We start from the raw sequence: 14,623 nt of genomic DNA, 5'->3' as shown, positions 1-14,623 counted from the left end.
CTCTCCTTTCACTTTGACTCTGCTGTAGCATAGCTAAGTGGCAAAGCAGACAGATCCCTGGCCCTGGGGCCAAGAGGCCATGAACCCCCATACCACCCCTTAGGCCCAGCATCCACCTGGCCCTATGGTCTGGGACAGGCCATCTAATCCCAGCCCCTTGCATGAAGTAAAAAAGAAAATGTGTTATATCTGACCACTCTCCCCCCGTGGTCCATTCTCTCCTCCATCACTCACATCACCACCCCCCTTCCCCCTGTCCCCCCTTTCTTACTCCAGATGCCTATACCCCATTGAGTATATATGCTGTTTCCTCTCCTAGCCATCTCTGATGAGAGCGAAGATTCCCTCATTCCCCCTTGCCTCCCCCCCTTCCATATCATTGCAGTAGCTCATTGTAATAAAGAAAAATCTTACTATGTGAAATATCTTGGCCTAGTCCCGCTCTCCTTTTTCTTTCTCCCATTACATTTCCCTTTTTTCTATTGACTCCATTTTTACTCCATATTTTATCTTTGAATTCAGCTTTCTCCTGTGCTTCAACTATAAAAGCTCCCTCTACCTGCTCTATTAACTGAGAAGGTTTATATGAGTATTATCAGTGTCATTTTTCTTTTATTTTCAGTGTCACTTTTCTATACAGGAATACATCCAGTTCATCATCATTAAGTCCCTCATATTTTAACCCTCTCCTCCAATCTCTATGCTTCACCTGAGTCCTGTATCTGAAGATCAAACCTTCTGTTCAGCTCTGGCCATTCCAACAGGAACATTTGAAATTACCCTGCTTCATTGAAAGTCCATCTTTTTCCCTGGAAGAGGACATTCAGCCTTGCTGGGTAGTTGAATCTTGGTTGCATTCTAAGCTCTTTTGCCTTCCAGTATATTATATTCCAAGCCCTATGAGCTTCCAATGTAGCTGCTGCTAAGTCCTGTGTGATCCTGATTGCAGCTCCATGATATTTGAATTGTGTCCTTCTGGCTGCTTGTAATATTTTCTCTTTGACTTGGGAGTTCTGGAACTTGGCTATAATATTCCTAGGGGTTGGTTTTTTGGGATCTCTTTCTCGGGGGGATCGATGGATTCTCTCCATTTCTATTTTGCCCTCTGCTTCCAGGATATCAGGGCAATTTTCCTGTAGTAATGCTTTGAAAATTATGTCAAGGCTCTTTTCCTGATCATGACTTTCAGGTATTCCAATAATTTTTAAATTGTCTTTCCTAAGTCTGTTTTCTATATCAGTTGTTTTTTCAATGAGATATTTCACATTTTCTTCTAATTTTTCATTTTTTTGATTTTTAAGTATTGATTCCTGATTTCTGGTAAATTCACCAGTCTCCCTGAATTCTATTCTTTGTCTGAAGGATTTGTTCTCCTCAGAGAGTTTTCTTATCTCTTTTTCCATCTGGCCAGTTTTGCTTTTTAAAGCATTCTTCTCCTCCATAACTTTTTGAACTGTTTTATCCATTTGACCTAAGCTGGTTTTTAGCATGTTATTTTCTTCAGCATTTTTTTGGATTTCCTTGACTAGGCTGCTGACTTCATTTTCATCTTTTTCCTGCATCTCTCTCATTTCTTTTCCCAGTTTTTCTTCTAACTCCCTCATTTGATTTTCAAAGTCTTTTTTTGAGCTCTGTCATAGCCTGAGCCCAATTTCTATTTTTCTTGGAGTCCTTAGATGCAGGAGCTTGTGCTTCCTCATCTTCAGACTGAGTATATTGATCCTTCTTGGGTTCATAGATAATGTATTTCTCGAAGGTGTTTCTCTTGTTTCTCTGATTGCTCATTTTCCCAGTCTAACCCTGTTTTTGGGGTGCTTCCTGGGCTTTTGGGACACTCCCACAAGGGTCTCAGTGTGTGAGGCTCTGTCCTCCCTCCTGGTCTGTGAATGACCACAAGCTCCCTGCCTCTGCCACGGGGCTCAGGTGGGGGGTGGCCCTGCTGTTCTGTGGGGGAGCCTAGACTGGGATCAGGATCTGAATGTGGTCAGAGCCCCAGAGTCATGTTCCAGGGGCAGAGCTCCACAGTATCTCTCTTCACTCCCCTCCCTAGGTTCAATGGGCTCATGCCGTGGGGGCTCCTGCTTACAGGCTCCACCTGCTTCTGTTTCCTGGATCTGGAATGCAGTGGCCAAGCAGCTTGCTGTGTGCCCTGAGGGCTGGACTTCAAGTGCTCGCTCTGGCAGAGGTACCCCGGCTGTTCCCCCAATTTGTGCTCGTTGCTTCCGGGTGCGTAGGTCAGGAAACTGCCCCCGCTGCTGTGAGCTGTGGCTCCCAGCTCCCTGGGGCTGCCTCTGGGAGGTTGAAGTTCTTTTGCTCTTGCGGGCCTCCCCTCTGGCAGGCCACCTCTCTGGCAGGCCGCCCTTCCAACCCTGGGGAGCAGAGCCTTTCGGCTCTTTTCCGGGTTACCTTGAGTAGGATAACTGCCTCAATGTGTCCCTCTGTGGGTTCTGTCTCTCGAAAATTTAGTTAGAGTCCTTAGTTTCAAAGATTTATGAGAGAGCGCCTAGGACATGATCCACTCTTGTCGCCATCTTGGGTCCACCTTGTTCCTTATTTCTTACAAAGTCATCAGCTTCCTTTAGTTCCATTCCGCATTTGAAGGAATTACTGTCTTCAGAGAACTTTTTTATGTCCTTTTCTAGCTGACCAATTCTACTTTTTAAGGATTCTTCTCCTCGTTTGCCTTTTGTTTTGCTTTTTTCATTTGGCCTAAACTGGTTTTTAACGTATTGTTTTCTTCAGTATTTTTTTTTTTTTGGTATTTCTTTCACCAAGCTGCTGATTTGGTTTTCATGATTTATCTGCATCACTCTCATTTCTCCTCCCAATTTTCCTTCACCTCCCTTAATTGCTTTTCAAAGTTTTTTTTGAGCTCACCCATAGCCTGAGTTCATTTTCTATTTCTCTTAGAGGCTTTGGATAGAGAAGCTTTGAATTTGTCATCTTCTGAATCTTCTATGGGACCAAAGTAATTTTCTATGGTCAGATTCTTCTTTTTCTTTTATTTGCTCATTTCCTCAGCCCAAGACTAATTCCACTGCACTTCCAAGGCTTTGGGGTTTTTTTGGGGGGACACCCCACTGGGCCCTTTATTTCTCTAAGGTCTTATGATCTCTTGCCTGTACTTTGATTTGTAGATGACCACGGACACACCCCTCTGCCCTGGAGCTGTGAGGAGGATCCCTGCTCATTATCTTAGTATGGAAGTCTAAACTGTAACCTGGATCTGAGTGGGCAAACAGCAGAGTCCTGCCCCAGGGAGAGCAGAAAGATTTCTGCAGTCTCCCCAAACCCCCTTACCGTCTGTGGACTGTGCTCTGGAGGTGCAGGCTGGCTTCCCCTGCAAGTTCTCACTGCAGGGCTATTCTGAGGCTGGTATTCCTCATTCCACACTTATTCTGGAACAGTAGAGTTCTTTCACTGTCCCTTCAAGCTATTCCCAGTGATCCCAGGGCTGTGTTGCAGCCATGGCTTTTTTTCAACCCCTGGTCCTGGTGAAACACACCTTTCCTGAAGAACTTCTAAGTTATACTGGACTGGGAAATTGTATCACTCAGCTTTTCTGTGGGTTCTGCCCCTCTACATTTTGGCTAGAGTCATAATTTGATGACTTTTAGAGTTTTTTGGGAAATCCTGCCTTCACACTGTCATCTTGGCTCCACCCCTTGGAAGTTTGCCTTCTTAAAGCAAGTCCAAAGCAATTGTTGGACTTGTCAATGCTGGAATCTCCTCTTATAAATACCTAGGCCCAGGTCTGTATTAATAATTCTTTCAACCAACATTTACTTTGACATTTTATTATATGATTTCTTTTAATGACTCAAATCACATCACTCCATATTATAACTTGATAAACTAGATTATCTCAACCTAGTTCGTGATTGCTGGATTCAATAAAGGTATATAGTAGAGTGTTAGCTACTTTATACTTTTGATTGATGCAATCAAATTGATGTTCTCACTAGAAAAAGATATCAGGACATAGAGTATCTTGTTAGTGATGGTTAATTGAGCTTGATGGTGTGGGAGTACAGAGAAGGTGTTAAGGAAGTGGAACCACTGGGGATAGAGAAATTGGTTGAAAAGAAGAGCAATGCAGAAGAAGAAAGAGATGGGATGGTAGTTTTCTTTATTTTTAAGAATTGTAAATCTTTAAATTTTCTTGTGGTCAGAGATGATTTCATTTTTGTTTTCATGTTCTAAGTATTTGTTTAATTGAATTTAGTTAATTGGGGAAGAGTTGACATCTTGAAGGGAAAAAGAGAAGGAGCCCCTGGCAAAGGAAATAATAATGACTGACAATTATAGAGTACTTATCATAGTAAGCCAGGATCTTTTCTAAGTACTTTAAAATTAGTATCTTATTTGATCCTCAGATCAACATTGGGAGATAGATGCATTAATATCCTTATTTTGCAGATGGAAAACTGAAGCAAATAGATATTAATGACTTGCCCAGGGTCATAACAGTTGAATGTCTAAATGTCTGAGGTCAAATCTGAACTCAGTTCTTCCTGACTCCAGACCCAGCTTTCTTTCCAGGGAGGGGTCAGTTAGCTGCCTTTTATGAAAAGCAAGATAAAAGATACTGAAGAAAGAGGGGATACTTGGTGGATCAAAGTCTTAGAGATGACAGAATGGGAACAAGGGTTCAGGGAGAGGGAATAAGGTCAGTGGGAAGAGAAAACAGGAAAAAGTGAATAATGAGGTTAAAAAGGTTTAAGGAGTGATGCCAGATATCCTGAGACTTGTTGGTGAAATGGGAAACCAAGTCATTTGCCATAGATATGGAGGGTATGACTGAGGTTGAGGGAGCTGTAAATTGAATTTCAAATCTATCAAACATTTATTTCATTTCTACTTAATCCTTTCTACTAAATCCTTTCCAAAATTCTTTGCTATGTACAGGCACAGATGAACAGTTTAGAAAAGACACAGTTCCTTCCATCAGGGAGTTTATAGTCTCTTAGGAGATTAGGATATGTACAACAGAAATTACAATATAAAATGGTATGCAAACACCTACAGGCACAAACTAAGTACTCTGAAATACACAGAGAATGAAAGATTATCCTGGACTGGGGAGATAGTGGAAACTTTATAGAGGAGGCATTCAAAATGATCTTTAGCAAACTGAATTTTATATATGCTTTCCCTTTGTTTATTGACTTCCCTCAATTTCATTCTATTGATCCATCCCAATCCCATAGAGTTCAATGTCCTCTTATTATAGCAAAGATCCTAATGACTGTAGGATACAGAGAGGTTCAAAACTGAGAAAGAATAAATCCTAAGTTCAGAGGTAATTGTAATAGCTATTGATTTGTAGTCCATGTTACTTGAAGTATTGAAGAGGCTGAGGAGATTCATGGACCCAACAGAAGAGGAAAATCACTGACTGAAATATTTACATATAAATCAAAGGATAATGATAGAACCATACAACACTAGAACGGGAAAAGACCTGCTCTGCTAGGAACTTCCATAAATTGTGATGAAGGAGCCTAGTGATGATGGATGACTTCAAGATTTACCAGTGGTACTCATCCTACTGAATAAGGAACCTCCTGCTCTAGCTCTTATTCTAAATAGGTCTATTTTGATTTACTGAGTATTTAAAGTAACTTGAGCCTTTGTCATGTCTGTGAGTAAGAAACACGGCCACTAGGTGGTGGTCTTTGATCACTTATTCTTGGAATTGCCTTCATCATTGAAAAGAAAATGGTGAGCTGTGAATCTTTGATGCTTCCGTTTCTCTTTTCAGTCTATGTTTAGGGGAAGCAGCATATAGCAGGGTTTGCAACTGAGGGATTGTCTTTAATGTTTTACTGTTAATTATTGGTGTGACCTTGAATAAGTAACTTCTCAAAGTCTCATTTTCCTCACCTGTAAAATAAGGGACAAGCCTTATGAGGTGTTACAATTCTCTTCTCTCCAACTAAATTGTCATTCTCTCTTCTGTGTATTTACTTTCCCAAAGTTCATATTTACATATTCTGTCCTTTAATTTTTCTCAAGTCAATCCTCTATTCTCAGTTCTTATTTTCTCTCTTCTCCTATCTTCCCTTTCCTCTCTATCATCTTCCCTCTCTGTATCCCGCGCCCCCCCCCCGCCATGTCTACTGAAAAAGCCCTAATTGCTGGGGGAACAGGTAGAGGTAGTCAATGAAGATTTCCTTTGTGGATGGATCTTTTATCTCTTAGAAATTCAGAGGTCTAAAGTAAATTTAACAATAGAGGGTATTACTATAGAAGGTAAAATTTGATGACTCCCACCTTCCTACTGAAAAGGGGCAGGACAAATCCTTCTGATGACCTTCCTACCTTCTTTCTGGAGGTGGTTTGTATTATTTTTTTCTTCAGTCACTACTTCTTAGACTAGGAAGAATATCATGAACTACAGGTTGCTGTACTTTCCTTTTTTGATATTTTATGGAGGTTTATATCAAACAAAAAGCTACCAATATGTCAATAGCTTAGAGATTAGTTTGGAAACTGTCTAACATTTGCACAGTGGTTTGTATCTCTGCTGTAATTTAAAATGTATATATTTCCAGTGAACCTTAGTTTCTTCCATTCCTTCTTTCCTCAACATATACTAAATTTACCGGGTAGATATTCAAGACCAACCCTAAATCTCTTTATATATATAATGAAGCAAAATCAGGATAAAGAGAACAGATAGATAATACAATGGATAGAGTGCTGCATTTGAAGTCAGTAAGACTTGAATTCATATCCTGCCTCAGATGCTTATCAACTGTGATTCTGGGCCAGTTACCTTCTCTCAGTTTCAGTTTTCATATTTGTAAAATGGGGATAATTTTAGCACTTATCTCACAGGGTTGTTCAGAAGATCTACTGAGATAAAGTGCTTTGTAAACTTTTAGACTATATTAAATGCCAGCTATTATTGCTATTATACAGGGAAACAGATAAAAGAAGTGAGAAAAATATATCATATGTTATATTACTGGATAGGAGTAAGGAAGGAATGATTAAATCTTTTAGACTTTTTTTCAGGTTCTGATGAAGTCATGAAAATCAGCAACTTGTCAGGATTATGGGTAGTTTCTAACCTCTAGTTGAGCAGGAATTTGAACTCAGGTCCTTACTTAACCTCTGTATGCTTCAGGCAGCTCCTTAGGATTTATTTATTCAATGTCGATGAGTTGGATGAATTGTGATCTCCCTGTCATGGAGAAGTTATCAAATTGAATATTTATCTCACCTTTATGCCATGTATGACTTTCCCTTATATTACATGTTTTGGTTATAAAGATAACAATTAAATAAATTTAATTCTTAAAGTGTTTATATTCTAGTAAGGAGGGAAATGGCTATGCACATACACATATGCCTATTTGTATGATAGCTTTTTGGAGAGAGAGAACATTAAAAGTGGAATAATGAAGGAAGATCTAAAAGGAAATGAGAAAACCTATGAGGTAGATATGAGGATGGGGGCAACCTCTGTAAACATGGAAGCAGATGATGAACTGTCAAGTTCTAGAAATCAATAATAATCTCATCTGACAATGGCATAGAATATCTGAATGTTTGAAATGATAGATAGGAGCCAAAAGTGGGGAACTTTAAATACCAGACAAAGAAGTTTATATCTTATCCTAGAGGTAATAGTGAGTCTTTAGTGATTTTTTTCCCTCACTGGTGATGTTTGATCAATCGTCTCATACTGATACTCTACCCTTCACCCCCACCTTCAGTTGCTACTGAGTCAGATGTATCCTCAGTTCTGTTGGGGGCACCAATATGCCTTGGATCTTTTGTTCTTGCTCTTAATAACTTTGAACCCTAAAAAAAAGTCACTTGAGCAGCTTTCTCAATTGTTCTCTACCTTCCTCCAGGGGTTGATGGATTTCGAATTTGTGAACTCAAATGAGAAAAAAAATCTTCATTTTTATTATCCTCAAACTGAAATTTAGTATTCTTTTAATTATTCAAAACACTCTTCTGAGAAAGGACCCAGTAAATTTCGTCAGACTGCTAAAAGGATCTGCTACACAAAAAAGTCTAAAGAGATATATTTAATAAGGATGATCAGAATTTAGACAACAAGGCAATTCTTTGCTCAATAATGAACATATCAATCTAGTATAAGTTTAATCAACAATTACACAGACTCTCAGAGGAATCATCAGCTCAGCAATATACAAATCCATCAATAATAACTTTATATAATAAAAATATAATCCTTTGCAATAGTCCTCGAAATATATAACATAATTATTCTTATAAAGAAGAATGTAATAGATTTACAATTGACACCTGTCCTAAGTGCAATAGGTCTTGCCTATACCTGGGAAAAGCTGTTCAGTGAAAGAGGTTGAAGGAGAAGAAGAGGGAGACAAATAGGCCCTCTTGCAAATGGTCTCTTTGTTCCAGTTCAGAGCAGATCCAACAGAAAGACCAAGATAGGCTAGGAAGAATGGAGGTCCAGATACGTCCTGGACTACTTGTGGAAACAGACTAAAAAGAGGAATAGTATTACCAGACATATGTTCAATAATAATAATAATAATAATAATAATAATAATAATAATAATAATAATAATAGACAGAGAGAAGAAAGAGAAAGAGGAGAGGGTAAGAGAGGGAAGAATCAAGGTTAAGTTCCAAACTCTAGAAACTCTGCCTTTTGCTCAAACTAGATTACCTGCTACAAAACACTTTGTCTTCTTAGTTCAATCTTCTTTGAAGTGATACAATGTCTACCCATATTAGAAACTTGTGAGTGATTTACTCTGCTTGTCCACACTGGAAGTTCTGCCAGGAAAAAGCGATTTTGGAAGAGAGTCTGACCCTATTAAGTAAAATGAGATCCATTTCTCTTTTCAAGGTCCACAATATGAACCAAGAGGGTTCAATCTTATGTCTGTGCTAGTAAACTGCCCCTTCAGTCCATGATTCTTTTGGGGATCATATACACTGGCAGGAACTGGGTAGGATGGTGGTGGAATGGAAAAGCTCTTCTTCTACTTCCCTCCCCCCTCCTCCATTCAAATAGCCTGAAGGTATAAGATGTCAATTCTGACACTGCAAAGGATAGTGGAGCTGTGGATATATTGTAACATTATCCTGGTTGATTAATTGATGATATTCATCATCATCAAAAACTGAAGACAAAGCTATAAAGTAACACTTATTAATAACAGTAATACCAAGAAAAGTGGGGAGCAAGGGAAACTTCAAAACCTATTTGGCAGCTGGGTAAAAGATAATTTGGAGAAGATGGGAGAGAGTGGGAATACAGAGACTAATTAAGAAGGCTATTATAGTAGTCCAGGTCTTAACTAGGATCATGGTCATTTGAATGGAGAAAAGGCAAAAAATAAGAGAGATTTTGTGAAGGGGGAACAAGATTTAGCCTCTTAATAGATGGTTGATTATTTAATTTTCACATTTCCTTCTTAGCTCCATTTTAATTTAATTTAAGAAATTTAGTTTCTTAGTTGGTGCCTATCTTAGTGTGCCTGAATAAATTTGTGGAGCTTCTTCTCTCTCTTCATTCTCCTTCCCTCCCCCTCCTCCTCATATGAGAAAGGAAAAAAATCCTTCCCTTTTAAATTTTCTCTGAAGAAAGAGGGACTGGGTGGGCTGAACCTAGGGGTTTAGGGCTTTCATTTGAGTATACAGTACTAGAAATAGCAGTTGTTTGTCCTTTGTTCTAAAGAAGACCATGACATGCAAGTGAATTGGATTTAAGTGAGGGAGGGCAGTGCAGAATCATTAACCTTACTTTCTTCTCTGGAGCCATCTGGGTCCTGTGGCCAGTACTACTGGAGATAGCCAATAGAAAGATAGAGGGAAAGAGAAAAGACTCATCCTCTAATTCTTCCTTAAAGTTTGGACAAACTGTCAATCAATATGAGCTTAGTCTTGAAATCATTCTTATTCATTCTTATGCCATTGAAGGTCTTCTTAGTGTTGCTTGGTAGCTCAGTCAGTCAGTGACAAACACTCAGGAGGATCTTGGGCTCTTCTTTTGGTTGATTGAATAAAAGAAGATTCTAGGCAACTTTAAGGCTGTTCATGCCCTGACAAACACTAGAGCTGCAATGGATGCTGCAGAATCCTTAGACCAGTGGTCCCCAAAGTTTTTCCAATGTTTCAGTTTAAGCTAAATACTCACAGAAACCATGTAGTAAAATCTAATATTATCATTTTTAATGCCTATTAAAAACAACATAAGGTTCATAAATAACAACAATACAATCTTGGGGGTACTTCAAGGTTCCTTTTAACACAGTGTGAGATTCACTGCTTAAAAGCTTAGACATCATAAGGAGAAGAAGGGAGTAAACAGAAGGACTACAGTTGTTGTGAGCCCCCCACCCCCACCTCCCACCCCCAAATGTATTTATGGCATGTTTATGGCCCTGTAAGGTTCAGTTTCTGAGTTAAAACTGAAACTGGCCAATTGCTGAATCTCCTAATCTTTGAAAGGCTTGTGTTTCTGAAGCCACGAAGAGACTCAAAAAGAATGGTTATCATTTAGCTATTGTTAAAATTAATTATCATTGCAAGGGTATTTCTTAGAAAATAGTATTATGGAAGGCACACACTTCAGACTTGGAGTCTGAAGACTTGGAATTTGAATCCTGGCTCTGATATTTAGTAATTTGGCCATATGGACACGGGCAACTCAGCCTCTTTGAAACTCAATTTTCTCGTCTCTAAAATGAGCATAGCAGTAACTCACAGGGATGAAAACCTTTTTTGTAAATAATAAGGCATACATAAATGGGAGTTGTTCTGGTCCTACTGATAGGTGGTGAAGTAATTAGAGCACAGGTCTTGGGATTAGGAAGCCTGTGGCCTCACACAGGTAATCATAACCCTGAGTAAGTGATTTAACTTTTGTCTGCCTCAGTTTCCTTAAGTGTAAGAGCACCTACCTCCCAGGATTCTTGTGAGGATAACATCAGATAATAATTATAAAATGTTTAGCATTCCTGGCACAGGTGCTTTCCTTTCTTCTTGCTTTGTATAACTAGTATACTTTTTGATTTAACAAAATTAATCTCTACCTAGCTTCTGGATTCAAATAAGTTTTAGGTGTGAGTCTAAGGCATGAGTCTCAATTCTCTCATCTTTGGCAAGAGGTGATTGGTGCATTATGCCACAAAGACTGAGAATTTCCAGTATTAACCAGTCCAACTTTCTCCTTTCACAGATGTAGAAGCTAGAGGGGCACAGTTGGATAGAGTACTGGACTGGGAGTCAGGAAGACCTGAGTACAAAGCCAACTTCAGATACACATACTAACCATATGTTACTGGGGACATAATTTAATGTCTGCCTACCTCAGTTTTCTCAGCTGCACAATTGGAATGATAGTCTTTGGCTCCAAGGTTGTTATGAGGATCAAATGAGATATTTGTAAAGTGCTTAGCATAGAGTCTGGAACATAGTAGGCAATTCACAAATGTTTGTTTTCTTCCAAAAGGGGAAGTGACTTCTTCAAATTCATAAAGCAAGGCACTGGCAGAGTCAGGATTATAACTCAGGTTGTCTCATTCCTAGTCAAGTATTTTTTCCATTATTCATGCTCCATTAGAATAATTCTATTAAATTACTTGGGTGTCTCCTGGAAGAGGGAACCAATTGAACTATTGGAGTGAGTGAATTCATTCATTCTTCCATCCAACATGTGCTTATTTTGTTTTCTAAATTCTTAATTTTGTCTCTGTCTCTGTTTTTCATCTTATTCAGCTTTAACAATTATAATAAGAGTTACCATTTATACAGCACCTTAAATTTTGTCAAGAATTTTACAAATTGTGTTTTGTGTGATCATCACAACAACCTTGGGAGGTAGGTGCTATTTCTATCTCCCCCCACTATTTTGTAAATTAGGAAACTGAGGTTGTGATAAGTTAAATGATTTCTCAGGATCACAAAACTAGGTAAGCATTAGATAGATAGGATTTGAACTTTGGTCTTCCTGGAAGATTACAAGTTCATTACTCAGCTCCTCCTACAAAGATAAAGAAAATAGAAAATAAAGATTGACAAAACTAATCAACACACCAGCTCTGCTTAACTGCAGATATGTTAGTTCCTCATCTCTGTAATGCTGGGTTGGAAATGCATTTTAAAAATGATAAGCAGCATTTATATAACAACTTAAAGTTTGCTAGATACTTTATAAAATGTCTCACTTGATCTTCACAACAATTTTGGAGTATAGGTGCTATTATTATCCTCATTTTAAAGGTAAGGAAACTGTAAAACCAGTTAAATGGCTTTCCTAGGTTCATGTAAGGTAGTTAGCTTCTCAGGATGTATTTGAACTCAGGTCTTCCTGACTCCAGGCCTAGTGCTTCATCTACCATGCCACCTAATTGCTGTCTTCCAGGGTCAAGATCCACAAAAGCTAATCACCTACTTTGGTGTCAGAGATGATGTTGGATTCTAGGGAATACAAACAGATAAGAAAGAAGAAAAAATGAGGAGGAAGAAGCTGTTCTTATTCATTTACTTCTTTAATCATTGAACATGTGCTTATTGGGTCTTCTTATGTGTACAAATATAAGGAACCAAATTTTCATGACCTAACCTTCTGTACGAAGCCACAGATCTTAAGCCTCAGGGGTCAAAGGACTTTTCCATATTTTAGCTGCCTGGGCATCTAACACAGGTTTGGGCACAGAATAGGCTTTTAATATATGTGATTGTTAATTTGGGTTAAATCAAATTAAATGGTTAACAATGGAAGGCAGTTTACAATTAAATACTAGAAAGATTGAAGCAGACAATAAGTGCTAGAAATGTTCAGAGAAAATAGGGATCAATGTGGACTGGAGTAATTCTATTCAGTTCAATTCAATTCAATTCAACAAGCATTTATTAAATGGCTACTATGTGCAACACAAGCTATTTGTACTTACAAGAGAAGGATAAAAGATGTCATTGCACTTGCAAAGATGGGCCTATCAAGTGGTATCCAGGGAATTAGAGAAAGACTCACAGCCCTTTGGGTCTATGGTTAGAGGAAAACTTAATGGGAAAACATGGTCAAATAAGTGATCATTAATTTAATACCTGAAGGGAACTTAAATAACATCTTGTCCCATCACCTCCTTTTTTGATATGAAGAAACTGAAGCTCAGAGAGTTTAAGTCATTTGCCTAAGGTCACATAAGTAGTGAATGACAGAAGCATGATTTGAACACAGGTCTTTGTTTTCCAAAGTCAATGCTTTTCTAATTCACTGTAACATGATGTTGCATGGTATTAGAAGGCATTGTTGGATTATCATCTATTTCTTTGGAGAGTGCTTATATTGATAAGATTATAACCAAGTCTAAGGGTATTTATTAATCACATACTAGATGCTTAGCATTTTGTTAAGCCTGAGGATACAGGAGGTGTGTAGTGTTAAAGGAAGACTAGCATCTCTGAGGTGAGACTTTTTCAGGGCTGCTCATTCACTTTTAATATCCACCTGGCAGTCAATTCTCATCTGTGGCTCTAACAGCTCTAGAATACACAGCAGCTACACTTGCTACACTCCAATAAAACTGTCTCTGTAGACAACTAAACCAGGTTAAGGCTAACCAACACAATCCAATTGGTGAATTCTGGGGGCATCTACCCCTAGCATATGAGGACTTCTTCTTAGTGGAATGGCATATGAGAATAATTTGTTTCAACAGCCATGAAGGTGGCTGAAACAGACACTGTGGAGAGCTTAGAACTTGATCAGACATCAAAGGCACCAAGGTCATCTACCACATCCTGAGTCATCACTAATTATCTTGACTTTTGCCTTACCACTAGACTTCCATGACTCAGGAAGACAGAGTAGGGTTGATGTGCAACTATGCCTCATTCAAATCCAATTCATACACTAGTCAAGATATCACTGCATAATGTCATTGGTCCTCTTCAAAAACCAAGAACAAACAACACCTATGTGCTAAGACTGAGGTTCCTTTCCTGAAGGAGCTCATATTCTAATAGTTACAAGTCCAGTGAAATATTAAAGTATAGGCATCATTCCAGTTAAATTTATAGAGATAAAAAAGATAGTTTTCCTACAGGAGCTTGCATTCCAGGAAAGTTCCATGTATGATGAAAAGAGAAATGATTTTGTAGTTAGAGAACTTGGTTTTAAACCCCATTTTCATTGGTTACCATCTGTGTAACTTTAATCATTTCATTTAACTTTAGACCTTGGTTTCATCACCTATAAAATGAGGGAATTGGACTAGATGGGATTGAACTCTAAGGACCCTTCCAACTTCAGAGCTAAAGATAATCTCCTGGCTATATTCAACTTGTACACAGGTAAGCATAAAGAGATGATGTAGTGAGTTATAGAGGCAAAGGAAAAATCTAGATAAAATACTCTAAGAATAATTAAAGTGGGAGAGCAAACTTTTAATGTTGGTAGTGGGAATGTTAGGCAAGGGTTCATGGAAGAGGTGGCACCTGCATGGAACCTTGAAGAAAAGGATTTTATATATATATATATATATATATATATATATTTTATTTTTAATTTATGGAATACAATAAGCATTTTTATAATATGGTATAATGAAAATATGATTGTATATGAAATTCATATCTATTATGTACAACTTGATATTAC

The sequence above is a fragment of the Macrotis lagotis genome, chromosome 5, assembly GCF_037893015.1.
Source record: "Macrotis lagotis isolate mMagLag1 chromosome 5, bilby.v1.9.chrom.fasta, whole genome shotgun sequence".
Taxonomy (NCBI): Eukaryota; Metazoa; Chordata; class Mammalia; order Peramelemorphia; family Peramelidae; genus Macrotis; species Macrotis lagotis.
The sequence above is the reverse complement of the archived record's forward strand: the minus strand, read 5'-3'. Positions refer to the sequence as shown.